At 41.4% G+C, this 14,437-nt stretch overlaps 1 protein-coding gene across 6 annotated transcripts in view; it reads left to right on the top strand.

Moving 5' to 3' along the window:
* Positions 1 to 14,437, top strand: part of LOC307197211 (uncharacterized protein) — a 471,902-nt gene that overhangs the window by 143,460 nt on the left and 314,005 nt on the right. For 3 of the 6 annotated variants that reach the window (XM_079942946.1, XM_079942945.1, XM_079942948.1), the window contains one exon: positions 11,894 to 12,052. The gene's annotated coding sequence lies outside the window, so the exon portion shown is untranslated. Of the gene's footprint in view, positions 1 to 4,414; positions 4,673 to 11,893; positions 12,053 to 14,437 lie in introns of those variants that run through there. The other 3 variants (XM_079942950.1, XM_079942949.1, XM_079942947.1) reach the window with 3 other exon arrangements.

Genomic DNA, 14,437 nt, shown 5'->3' with positions numbered 1-14,437 from the left:
GACCTACTGTATATTAAAAAAAATGGAGAGGGGCAAGAGAATGATATAGATGAGATGAGACTGGTCATGTATTGATAATTCTTGAAGCTAATTGATGGAGTCATGGGGACGTATTACACTCCTTTTTCAACTTCTGTGTATGTTTGAAATTATCCATAATAAAAAGTTAAAAATAAAAAGTTTTCCATAATAAAAAAACATGTTAAGTAAGATCAATTAACCGAGATCTTTCTTTGAAAGGAAATGTTATGTTTTTGGAGGAGTTTCTCAGGTCATATTTGTAGGGCTAGTCCTCAGCTGGGATATACTCACTGGCCAAACTGATGCTTATGGTAATTGGTGTCTGTTCTAATTGGTTGATGTCCCTGCAGTACTGGCAGTTTACTACTCTGTTGTGACTGGTGTGCATCTCTGTATCTGTATCAATCAAAAGAGGTCTTTGACGCAGATGTGCAGTGAATCAGTGGGGAAGGGAAGGATGTTGAATTGATGGTATTGGAAAAACTGCCTAACACTTTGGTGAAAACATCATATCTCACCTCACAGGACAATAGATTACAGAAGGAATAAATAATTAAATGTTAAAAAAAGAAAACCGTTATTAAAATAGAAGTAGAAAAAAATAGGTGATCATCTGATTTTCCGTACAGCAGCAGAAAACAAAGGAAACAATCATCAAGAAATGCTTGATACATTTACCTAAATAAAAAATTTTAATTTTATATATCAAAAATCATGAACAAAATTAAAAAGCAAAGGGTAAAATGGGGAGGAAACCATTTGCCACAATTACAAAAAAGGATTGCTATAAAGGGTTTATATAAATAGACTATGAAACCATTAAGGTCTCAATAGAAATATTGTCACAGGACATTAATAGGTAATTTACAAAAGAGGAAATGGCTAAGGAACATCTGAAAAAGCTGTTTAATGACAGTAATCCCAAATAAATAAAAAAATAAGACAAGAAAACCTTTTGTTTTTTTAACCTATCAAGTTAGAAAAGGTTTTTTTGGGCAATAATATTAATCACTACTAGGGACAGTAGGAGAAAGCAGCATTACTCACATATTGCTGCTAAGACTGAAAATTGCTGTAACTACTCCTAAAAATCATTTCGATCATATATTTTCAGAGCCTTAAAAAAGATTTATATATATGGATCTAGTAGTTCTAATTATAGAAGTCTACCCTACAAAATAATCTTCAACTCAAAGACTTATGCACACAGATCTTCATTTTAGCATAATTTACAATAGCAAAACCCCAAATCTACAAACATTCAGCAAGAGAAGTATTTATGTTATACTGGCATGATGCAAAATTAGCAGTCATTAAAATTGAAGTAAATTAGTAGTTTGGGATTAGCATATACACACTACCATATACAAAATAGATAACCATCAAGGACCTAGTGTGTAACACAGGGAACTATACTTAATATTTTGTAATAACCTGTAAGGGAAAAGAATCTGAAAAAGAATATATATATATATGTATTACATATATTTGAATCACTTTGCTGTACACCTGAAACACACAAAATTTTAAATCAACTTCAATAAACTAATAATAATAAAAAAATAGAAACAACAAAAAAATGAAGTAACAGATGACTTTTAGTGACATGGGGGAAAGTAAGTAGAAAAAGTAGAATGCAAAATTTTATACACAATAGTTCAAGCCAAAAAAAAAAAAAAGAAAGGTAAAAAGACTGGAAGGAAAACACCAAAACAGCAACAGTAGTTAACTCTTATTGATGGGAATAAATACTTGTTTTCTTCTTTATAGTTTATGCTCTCATTGTATACTTATACTAAGTTGTCTACAATGAGCATGTGTCACTTTCATAATCAGAAAAGAAATCATTATTTTAAAAGAAAAATCTCTGGAATTAATCTAGATTTTACCTGGCAGAAAACATCAGAGGAAACCATATTGGTGAATTGTTTTGTAATATTTTTTAAAGCAGAATTTCACAGTTCTATTCAAACACAAGCCCCAAAGTAATAACCTCTTTTTTTTTGGCAGAGCGGTAGTAAATAATAACTAGGCAAAATTCGTGTATAATTAGTTTAAAAAAAAATGGTTAAAGTATCTCTATTGAAAAAATAGAAGAATAAAATTTCCTTAGCAGCTCAAGGTTTCTTTGAGAACACAGACATTTTTGTCTTATGCCATCATTACTAACTAGTGTAGAAATTTCACAGTGGCATTTCGTTTCAGCCTTGCAGTTTCTGAAAGTATTGTTTGATCTCAAGATCAAGAAGATTTACAATGTGGAGATAACTTGCTCCAAGCTTTCCATAACCATCCTCCTCCACCTTCTCAGACCTTCCTGGCTTGCTTTTATAGTTATCTGTCCTCTTCCCAGAGTCTTGGTAGATTCACACACTGGTGACAACCCATGTCTTTCACCCAGATCCAGCCCCAGGCAAAATTGTCAAAGATCTGAAGTTAGTGGCACTTCCTTTCCCCAGCCCCACGTCTGGTGCATTCCCACCCTCTCAAAATCTGCTCTCACATGCTTTAATCACACTAAGCTACACTAACACTTTTGAGCATCTACTATACACCAGGCATCCTGTTAAAGGCTTTCACCCATAATATTTTATTTATCCTCACGATAACCTTGCAAAGGTTTATTTGCCTCATTTTACAGATGGGAATGCTGTAGCCCAGAGAGGTTAAGAAAGTTGCCTGTGGTCACACAGCTAGCCATCGCTAGTACAGGTTTTGGAGTTGTCTGATTCAAGAGCCACGCTTATTTGCAGTTGGTAGGGCCAGTACTTTGGACCCTCAGGACTCTTTTCCAAGCCTTTTAAATTCAGTCATACAAGATAGTTGTCTATTTCCCAAGTAAAATTCCAATTGTTCTTAAATTGGAAAGAGTCTGAAGTTTTTCAGTTTTCTCCCAAATAATAGACATTTCCTGAAGGATAAGGACATGTGCCTAATTATAGCTAGTAGATCTATCAGTTGAAAAGAACATTACTAAATGGATTTGGGCACCATTCAGTTGTCACAAATTATCACACCTTTCCTGAAGCCACATAATAGGGAACAAGAAAATTCACGGGCTTGTCTTTCTTAACATCATTTCCCCCCACTAATCTAAAGATCCTCCCAGAAGGTAATTAATTTCCCGTTTTCCCTCTGTAACTAATCAAGATTTAAATACACTAATTCTCAAGAAATTCTTAATTTCCCGTTTTCCCTCTGTAACTAATCAAGATTTAAAAACACTAATTCTCAAGAAATTCTTCTTTACTCCTTAATCAATTCTATAGCTCCTAACAAGCTGTGGGCCCTCAGGCAATTTACTTTGGGCCTCTGAGCTACAGATTTCTCCTCTGTAAAAGGAGGATTGGATTAAAATTCATACCCTTCTCCTAAAGTTGTGGAAAGAATTAAATGATACAATGCAAATAAAGTTTTGGATAGATGGGTGGCTCAGGAAGGTATACTTCCGTATTCCACTCCCCCCCTCCTTTGTATATTGGTATTTTCTCTATGTAAAAGTTACTGTGTCATCCTAAAGGTTTTCTTGACCTTTTTTCTCCAGGACACTAAATTCCTATTCCTTAATTCTTTTCCAAGAGACCTTATTTTCCAATCATGTACTTATTGTAACCTACCCATTCCACATCACGTTAAAAACAAGACCTAACAGGGTTTGTATAAAGCCAGCGATAAATCTCTGTTCCGTCTCCCTTTCCATTTAGCTCCTCTCCCCGCAAAAAACCCTCCCCTCAAGCAACAATAACCCAAAAAACCCGGAGTGACAGAGAAACAAGGCATTCAAAGTTATCGATTAAATAATCTTCCTTCCGTGGTCAAAGAAGGAATGCTTGTCAAGAGCGTAGGTTTAAAGTAAGAAAAAACAAAAAGATGCTTTTCCTAACCAACTTCCTATTCATCGTCCAACAGCAGCAGCCGTTAGGGTCCCTTCTCTGCACAAGGGCAAGGTGCTGCAGGGACGTTTAACACCTGGCCCTGGCTCTTGTGAAAGCCTGGCCAATATCAAACATCCTGGATCACAGAAATGTTTATGGTGAATATGATACGAGCTGGGGGAACGAAATATTTCCCACCCAGTAATATTAAATGGCAATGCTTTTGCCGACTTGATTATAAGGAATTCTTCCTGGTGGTCAAAACCAAGGAATTAGGGACCTAAAATCCTACAGCTGGAAAAGAAGCACCCACTTCCCCAGTTTAAGGAATATGAATTCTGTGTTCAAAAATTCCCACACTCTCTGGTTAGTACATCCACTGATTTAGAAAATGCCCTGGAAGTTTCTGATGATGGAAAATCTTTTTTTTTTTTTTTTCCTTCAGGTCTCCAGACACTTGGTGCTTAAGTGTCTACAATTTAAAGTTTTACATATCTTCCTTGGGCTTTCATATGTCTACCTATCCCGCCGAGGACATCTCCCTGAATAATCTGAGTGGAGAATAACGATCCTCTCTCCCTAGGAGATTTATCCGAAAAGGAACGTGCGCGGGGCCGTATAAATTCCGAGGCTCAGATTTCGTTCCCCGCTGGTCAGATGGTGCGGTCGGCGGGCCCGAGGGATACGTACAGCTGTCCCTACTAGATAGAGGCACGGAGCACAGGTGCTCGGCCTCCCGCCACCGAAGTCGCAGGGAAACTCTGCTGCAGTGACATGTGAGTCGCAGGCAGTTGAACCTCGGATGGTCGACCCCTGTAGGGGGAGGGGGAAAAATGAGTCTGAACTACGCCCAGGACGATTGTCCCGATTAAAGCCCCTGTCCCTCTGCCGCCGGCCCTCCTTCCACGCCGACGAAGAGCCTTGGATTTGCACCTCGCGGTCTGAGCCTCCGCTGGCTGCATCTTGACTATCACTCCGAGCGGTCTGGACCGGCTCGGCGGCGGGGCCTAAGCCTGTCCCGGGCCGCGGGGGGTGGGGTGGCGTCGCTGTCCCCGCCCCGGCGGCGGTGACCGCAGCCCCTCGTCCCGCGGTGGGCGTGCCCCCCCGTGCGCCCCGCGCGCTCCTGGGGCGCCGCTGTCTCTGTCGCGGGCCGAGCGCCACGCGATCTTCCTGCAAGTCGGGCTCGAAGCGCGCTCCTCACGGTCGCTGCGCCGCCCCGGGGCGCCCGGCAGCCCCGTCCGGGTCCGGCCGCTGTCGCCGCCGGCCTCGCCACGCGGTGCCTCCGCCCGCCCCCCCACCCCCACCCCCGCAGCTGCCTCGTCCGGCCTTGTCGCCGATCGTGCTGCAGCGCGACACGGGGGACCCAAGAGGCGCAGTCTCGTCGGCTGGCCCCGCGGTTTCCCTGTTCAGCCGCCTCCCATCCGGGAGAAATCCACGTTTGATGGGAATCTTTGATCAATCCCAGCATTTCCCCCAGGTGTTCAGCGACCTCGATTTTTAATTATTCTACACTCCCTTATGATTCGTTCATCTCTTTCCTCTTTAAGGTTGTGGGTCGTTCAAAGTTTAGACCTGGAATATTAAAAAAAAACACGTTATATTTACAGTTTTATAAGGGGGCATCGGTGGGGATGGGGAACTGGACGCTGAGTGAGTTTTTAATTTGCAGACAAAAATCGTTTCACTGCGTGACCCAGGCTCTTAATATTCCTCTCTGAACCTGAATTGCTTCATCTATAAAGTAAAATTTAAAACAGTTATATCTCACCTGCCTTCAAGTAGGGGGTTGGTCAGATGACCTCATGAAGGATCTTGCAGGGCTAAAATCTCTAATGATTTTGTAATCTGAGGATTTGAAATTTAGGATTAGAAATATGTCATTTCTTTAAAGCAGTGAGTGAAGAGCATTTTCTGTGCATCAAGTATCAGATGCAGGGGGTCTTTTCTCTCTCCCTCTCACCAGTTGGGGCAGGCTAGGGCTCTCCACACTCTGAATGTCAGTGCCACAAACACATAATCAGGGCGTCAGACCTGGGGATTATCTAGTCCTTTAGGATTCTTTGTGCCATTGAGTCTCTCCACTCATATTGATAATATAACAGTTAATTATGTATTTTGAGTTTCTCCTCCTTGTCTCATGTTTTCAATTCTGGAGAGAGAGAGATTAAGAGAGAGAGAAAGGTGACTAGTTCTCATATTTAAAATACCAAAAAAAAAAAAAAATCAATCCCATTGATCAATGTGGAAAACCAAAGACCCAAATCCCTTCCATTACCCTCCACTGTGATTAAAATTGAAGTGTTCTAAAAAATGTCATTTCAAATTGAAGCAGAATCTCTCTCTCTGCCTCCCCCACCTTCTTTGCCTCTTTCTGTCTCTGCCTCTGTCTCTCTCTTTTTTTTTTTTTTTTTGTAAGGGAGACACAGGGGCCGCTCAGGGATGTTTTTTTGATTCAGGAGTTTTTAGGAGGCCACATCTCAAAGCCAGCTGAGTTGACTGGTTGCTGACTTGAGGTGTGCCCAGTATGAAGACTGTACTGCACTCCAAAAGAATCTAGAATATTTTTACAGGATAAATTACCTGTGCATTTACATTACTGTATTATTTCATATATCTTGTTTTGACCCACCCTTTCCCCGGGATACAAGAGCCGACCTTCTTCGAGAGGGGGAGAAAAAGAAGGAAGATGTGTGAGCTCCCCCTGGTGCTCTCCCGTATTCAGGCGGATTGAAAAGAATTGTAAGGAAACACGTCTACACAAGCAGAAGGAAAAAGAAATTATCTGGATTATTTCTTTAAATAAAAAGCACACTTCCATGCTCATGTGCAGAACACTTAAGATCAAGGTCTCCAGGCTTTGAGTCTTTTCGATTCTTTATGTCACCTTGTCAGTGTAGACCTGCCTTTATTAGCTAATGTCATCTCTGTCAAGAGTTGGAAGAGGAATCCATGCCTTGTCAGAGAATAAGTTGACAAAGCACGATTTGAAGTGGGGATGTGGCAGGTTGCCCTGTGGGTGGGATTACTCTTGGAATCAAATTGGATTACTTTTTGTCCAGAATTGTTCTCTTTTGTTAGTCTATGGTTATTCATTTGACTGAATAATTATCACACATTTCTCTTTGTGTAAAAAGAAACCAGAGAGATATCACGGGGCTCTGGTACAAACCACCTTGACCAGTAGGGCCTTTAATTCTAGACGATGTCTCCTATCACAATGGTATCCTATACTTTTAATGGCGTTTTAGACACCTGGGTTCAGAGACCTCTTTGGGCTGTGGTCACCGGTAAAGGCTGCGGGGGAAATTCCACGCAGTCCACTGGGTAAATTCACCACAGTGGCCTTCAACAATTTGCTAACATGTGTTTAGTTAGTCCTGCCTTTGGTCCACACTATGGGGAGTATAAAAAATTCAGGAACATAATCCCTGCTGAGACCTGGTCAGATCAGCTAAGGGACAGACTTCAGTGTTCATTATAATAAATAGGTCGATATTATCATGATTCTTTCACCTCATAAGGCAAGGGGGAGCTTTGGGTACATTTATTTTTCTATGTGTAATTCTAGCTGAGCAAGGGTCTGGTCAAGCCAAAAAAGGATCTGAAGGTCCCAGTTCTTCCGCTGGCTCCTGGGATGCTCCTTTCCTAGAATTTAATCACGGAGCGCTGAAACCCACTCAAAAGACCACGGAAGGTTTTAACTGATCAAATTCATTCCACTCCCGTGTTCTTATTTCTCCCAGCACACCATGCTCATTCCCCTTTACCTCTTTGCTAGGCCGTTCCTCCGGTCTGCATTGCTTTCCTCTGCTCCCCCCACCCCAGCCGTCCAGTGTCTACATTTAATTACTCTCTAGAGTGAGGCTCCCCTCTTTCCTGACAATTCTCACCTGCACAAATCGCTCTCTCTTCTCTTTCTGCACTTATTGTTTGTACCCCACAATGAGCTCTCCTTATAGAGAGCCCCATTCCCTGATTTAGAAAACCTACACATGTATGTTACCTCTGGCACCGAATCAGAAGCTCCTTGGAGAAAGGGTAATGGCTTTTGTTTCTTCTGTATCTTCACACTACCAAAGTGTGCCGATAACAGTGCTCTGTTAAATGAGCAAATTGAAATAATAATTCTGAGGGATTTTTTTTTTTAATCTCAAAAATTTTTTAAATCCCATGTCTCTTCCATGAAAAACTGTAAAATTGAGGCGCCATTTCCAGGAGTTTAATTAATGTATTAGTTGTGCTTTGCCTCCACCCCAGAAGGGTTTAAGGTGGGCTTAAAATATTAGGAAAACTAGGCAAGATTATTAATTCTGTCCCTTCAAGCTCTAAAATTGCATAGTTCTAGATCCCAATTTAAACAGTGGAGAGATTTTTTTTAAAGGTAAAAGGTGTGCTTTGTTATCTCTCTCATTCTCATGTTAAGGAAAAAGATCACAGATAAAACATTTCGGAAATATTTTTGCGTCTTCTTTGCATAGCACACACACACACATACACACTCACACTAGAACTGTACTGGCAGTGAACATGGGTTGTTTAAAGTATAGCTATTCAACTGTCATATAAAGTGAAATCTATATTTTCTCTCCCTATATGACTATATATTTAACATCTCTATGCATATGTGTGTGCATACATATGTATATGTTATATACACACACTCCACATTATTATTTCAAGGGGGATTTTGCTCCTTCTGGCTACCAGCAATAACTAGTCAATATTTACACTCTTGAATATCGATGATGTCGTGCATACATGGGAAAACTGTGGAAAACATCTCCATTTTCAAACAGAGTTTTAATTATTTGTAAAGCCTTCAATTGTTCACTCTCTGATGTCATGGGTTGGTCCTCACAGTGTCAAGTGCACTGTCCAGAACCCCCGTAGTAGTATAAATAGGCTTCTAAAGCCGGGTTGATTGATGTTTGGCATGAAACGGTATTCCTCTGAGCACATATATTCCTTCTGTTCACCATTTTCATAGAAAAATACCAGGGCTGATTTTTTATTCAAATCTCCAATTTATGCAGGGTTTAAACTACTAAATACCTAAAGCCTTCTTCAGATCTTTTTCCCTTTTCTGTTAGGTAGGTAACTAAATCTTTTGCTTCAACACAAATAAGAGTTGGAGATTTAGCAAATTCCTGTGGGGGAGAGAACGAGTTTATTAATTATATTGAGAATCAAATAATATGCTTCTTTGTCACTAACGTTCCATCCTGCTCCACCCCAAGTATCCTAGGGGACTACTTTAAAACCTTTATCAGGGTCTAGATTACTGCATTTTTGGTTCCTTGGAATAAGGAATTTAATGAATGGCGTTGTGAGTTGAAGAGAGAATTTGAGATGTTTTAAGATGTAAGCTGAAACAGTGAAATGGTTATTTTCAAAGTATGTCCCAGGGATTGTAATATAAAACATCACCCCCCAAAAAGCACAATAATGTACATTTTCATGAGGTTTAATAAATTGTTAACACTGATGAAATGTAAATTTTTCCTTCATGACCCTTATCTGCATTTGACAGAGTCCTACAGAAAACTTTAAGTACCTGTTTAAAGCAATTTGCAAGATATTGCAGAGAATCCCAGCAATAAAAAATGATTATTTATTTATTTATTTATGTTTTTGCGGTACGTGGGCCTCTCACTGCTGTGGCCTCTCCCGTTGCGGAGCACAGGCTCCGGATGCGCTGGCTCAGCGGCCATGGCTCACGGGCCCAGCCGCTCCCTGGCATGTGGGATCCTCCCGGACCGGGGCACGAACCCATGTCCCCTGCATCGGCAGGCGGACTCTCAATCACTGCGCCACCAGGAAAGCCCAAGAATGATTATTGATCTTCTGAAAAATTTTGATATTGACAATATTAAAGCAACAGCCTTATCTGGATTGAGCTGATTTGGGCTAGTGTCTGTATTGGTACCTTTATCAAGGGTGCCCTTTTGCTTTATAGGCTTTATATTAGAAGCAAATTTTACTTGAATACAATTTTACTCTTACCTGATGGAGAGCAAAATAGTATTTACTGAGTGCTTATTACATACCAGACACTGCACTAGATGCATTCCATGTATTATTACACTGGATTTTTATAGCTACTATATAAAGGAAGATACATTATTATCACTCTTTTAAAGGATGAGGCCTACAGAGTTAAAAGTGATCTTCCCAAAGTTTCCTGCTCTCTTCATCACTTTGGGCTGCTGTAACAAAATACCATAGACTGGATGGCTTATAACAACAGAAGTTTATTTCTCACAGTTCTGGAGGGTGGAAAGTCCAAGATGAAGGTGCCAGCAGATTCAGTGTCTGGTGAGAGCCCACATTCTGGTTCACAGACAGTACTTGCTGGTTGTAACCTCACATGGTGGAGTATGCAAGGGAGCTGTCTCAGCTGCTTTTATAAGGGCACTAACCCCATTCCTGAGGGCTCCACCCTTATGACCTAATCCCACTGAACTCATCGGTAGCTTTCTCCCTGCCCCAGTGGACACAAGAAGGTCTAGTCCTGGATCCTGTCAGCTGGTTCTGTTCAGTGTCAGGTTATCAGTTCATGTTTGGCCATGAGGCAGGGAGAACTACTCCCCTACGCTACAGCTTTGCCTAAAGTGAGACACTTCCTTTCTTTCATACTCAAAAGCTAAGTAATCTGACCATAGAGTATAGTTATCCTAAGAAAGTTATAAAAGGATTGGCCTTACATTTCTCTGAAATAGCAAAATAATGGGAACACAGTCTTGGCCTGATTGGCAAAATGACAGATGCAATTGGGTGAAAGAAAAGTCAAAATTATGGTTGATAATTAAGAAGAACCGAGATGAAACTTCAGATGTCATATGACTAACGATGTTTTCTCTCCTCTTTGTGCTCAAACGTCTTTTTTAAAGCTCAATTTTTTTCGTAAATCTCAGTGATAATTTTTGTATTAAAGAACTAAGTGGAATTTTTAACTCAGAGGAAAATTCTCTGGTGTTGGAGTTAATCCTTGAAATCAATCAACAAGTCCTTTAAAGTCCTTTAAATCATCATGAGGTGAAAGGCCTCTTTGGATTGAAAGCCAAAGAAGTAATTCCTTGTCTTGTGTGTGACCGAAAAGAATGACTGTGAGCAGTGATCCCTGCTTTTAAGTATAGTGTCATTGCCAAGATAAAATTAAAACATAAGAGACAATTAGAACAACTAAACAATATGACACTCCTAGTCTATAAGGTTAGAGTCGAGAATGACTACTGAGCACTGGAGTAAGCTCTTTGCAGAGAAGGTTGGGTTTGAGGCAGTTGATATCAGGAAGCCACTGATGGTTTTATACAAGTGAACAACTTGAATGTGAGTTCTTTCAGGTTAGAGGTGTCTTAAAATCTGGTAGCTCAAGCATACGTCACACATCATGGCGCACAATAGGTGCCTGAGAAAAGTTTATCAATAGTATAAAAATGGAATCTAAGTGGTGAAGAGATTAGAATCAGGAAAAAGATGATAGTCTCTTTGATGACCAGAGGTATGCTAGATTGTTTTTGCCAGCCAGGACCCATAATAGCTATCAGTACTGGGTAAGATCTCAAAACTTTTTCACTAAAATTAACGAGTTAGTCTTGGACAAACATCAGGAAGTTTTCAAACCCTTTTAGTAATTAAAAAAATGTGGAATTTGAATTTAGTGCAAAGAAATAGATCCCTCTCTTGAGTGAAACCAAGAAATGATCTTAAGCTCAACTTTCAAGGGAAGTAGCATGGTGGAAAAAATTATGGGCAAGGGAGTCAGACACATCACAGTGAGTAACTTGGCCACACCAGTTGTTGTTTGTACATGATTAGCTGGGGGACCTTTGGTAAGGTCATTGTTCTGTGCCTCAGTTCTGTCACTTGAAAAATAGGGATGATGATGTCTATCCAGATGGACTGTGGTAAGGATTAGCATTTATAAACATCGGCACAGACTCTGGTCCAGAGTAGACCATTTACTGATGCTCCTCTCACTTTCTGTTCTCCTACAGAATTGAGTTAAATGAGAGCCTCGACTCAGGTGAAGTCAGGGTGTCCTGAAGGTCCTGGGCTACAAAGACTGGGTCTCATTGGTTGATAAGGACCAGCGCCATGGATGCCACCAGTGTACAGGTCAGAACACGAGTCCTGAGCACAAGGGAACTGTACTGGTGAGTACAGACAGAAAAGCTCTGGGCGCTGAGTTAGGCTTGTGGAATATTCATTGTTATAGCTCAAGAGGCAAAAGGAAAAGAAGAGGCAGTCACGAAAAAGAATCACTTTACATGCAATGGAAGGCAAAAGAGATGACTACCGTTGGTCAATAATAATATATAAGTGCTTTAGATTTCTGTGAAATGATGTGATCCTGTGTTCACTGATGGGTGAACAGAAAAAAATGGGTCCTGATGAAAGCTTAAAGTGAGCCAGCCTGTGTTCAGCTCAAAAGGAGTTCTTTCTCTTCTTGGTATGAGCAAAAGGACTGGGTCTGTTTAATTAAGGAGAAAAGTGTTGGGAAAATTTGGACGTATTTTTATTTCTGCAGTGGTGGAAGCAAGTTTACCCAAGAATTGAAAGCCAAAGCCTCTGTCCCGTAAGTGGAGGTTTCTAGACCCTGGATATTTTCCATAAGAACTTCCATTCCATGGCTGTCAGGCTGCTCTCCTAGGCTGCTTGCCAGCAGTAGATGGAACAATTGACTGAAGTCTACGTAGGGGCTGCCGCCCCACCAAACCTGCCTCTTCATTTCCAACTTCTCCCTTTATTCTCTTTCCCAGCCTTTCCCTGGGTGCATAGCGGTACTGAGTAAAGAGTCGTTACAGCAGTTTCTAAGGCACTTGGGCGTACTGTGTGTTGGTACATCCTTGGCTGGTGTGGCCTTATCCTGGAAATGGTTATGTCAGCTCCTCCTAGCCCAGGTGCCCTGGTGCAGTGCATGGGTGCATCAGCTCTGTTGAGCGCTGCCCACATGGGATCCATCTTTTCACCTCTATGAACACCTCTCTCTTAAAAATGAGGCCACTGAGTGATTTGCCCGGGCTTCATGGACTAACAGATAATAGAGCTAGGATTAGCATACAGGTGTTCAGGCTCCAGGAATTTTTTTCCGCAGACCAGTGATCATCAGGTAGGGGAAACAACTTCTCCATCCCTCTGCCCCCACCAGAATGGCAGATCATAACTAGGAGAAGAGAGCATAGCTTGAAAAAGCATATTTAAATCATTCTAAGTACCTATTGTTTTCATGACCAAACCACCAAAGGTAAATGCTGTTCAGAATCTTCTCGGTTAGTGAGTAAGCAGATGTGGCAGGTGGTACTAATGCCCATGTGACATGGTAACTAGAGCTTCAGAGACACAAAGGAGAGTGAGGACTGTGAAACATCCCTTGGATTTGCCAGCTAGAAAGGAACGGCGATCTTCAAGAGCCCAGTTCCGCAGTGAACCTGGAAGCTGGGTTGCAGGAATTAAGAAAAGAATGGGTAAGGAGAAAGTGTTGGCGATGCAGGCAACACAGAAGTGAGAGGATGTAAGGAAATCGAAGTAGAACTTTTGGCAGGATCAAAGCTCTCTCTCCTGGCAGACTGGATCAAGGGTCTGGCCTCTATGTCCCCCAGCCCCAATTCCTCTCTCTCCCTTATTTAATGTAATATGTTGCTCAGCAGTTTATGTTAAAAAGGTAGAGGGATTATATTTTAATATATTAATACCTTTAACAAATTAAAGATGTTTTTCTGTCCCCGAGGTAAGCGCATTTCACTGCGTGTCTTCTGAGGGATACATGCCCAGCCCCTGTCCGCATCTCCCTGCTCTCTGCACCCCTTCCTCTCCTCCCCCACCACAGCCCCACCCGCCCACAGAATTACACAGCTAGAAGGAGAATCACCCAAAACAAAGGCTGAGCATATTTGAAAATCCTCCTGTCTTAGTGTAAGTCAGGAAGATTTGGACACATACTTGGTGAGAAAGTTTTTCTGCCTTCAGAGACTAACTGAGTTCAGAAAGTAGATTATAGATTCCCAAGGGCAAGGTAGGGCAGGGGGAGAAGGTACCAGAGGAATGGAGAGTAGGAGATGAAGAAACCACAGGTCTCCACCAGGGAAGGCCCTCTCTGTCCCCCACTCCAATGAGGTTCATGGAAGTCCACGCAGCACCCAGTGGTCCTCACTACTAACTGGTGAGGGCATCTCTGGGCAGCATTCAATATGTTGCTGCAGAGCTGGGTTTGTGTATTCCCCAAAACTCTTTCCGGGCCTCATCTAATTGATAATAACCCTAGGTGGTGGGGCCCACAGTGGTGATACAAGAAAAGGGACCTCCTCCTCCTATCCAGGGTGCCATTAGTTGGAAGTGGATTGACATCTTACACAAGATGAGGAAAGTATAGAGTACACTATCCTGCAATGTATGTATTTATGAATTTGCCTTCCCCACTCTACTGGCATATCCTTGAGGCCAAAGATCATCTCTTTTTAACCTTTGCATACTTGATACCCGGAATAATTTTTGGCACAGAGCTTAATTCATGTTCGTTGAATGAATAAATGAGCAAATGG

The sequence above is a fragment of the Stenella coeruleoalba genome (genome assembly GCF_951394435.1).
Source record: "Stenella coeruleoalba genome assembly, chromosome: 14".
Lineage (NCBI taxonomy): Eukaryota > Metazoa > Chordata > Mammalia > Artiodactyla > Delphinidae > Stenella > Stenella coeruleoalba.
Note: the sequence above shows the minus strand (reverse complement) of the source record. Positions and strands in the feature narration are given on the sequence as shown.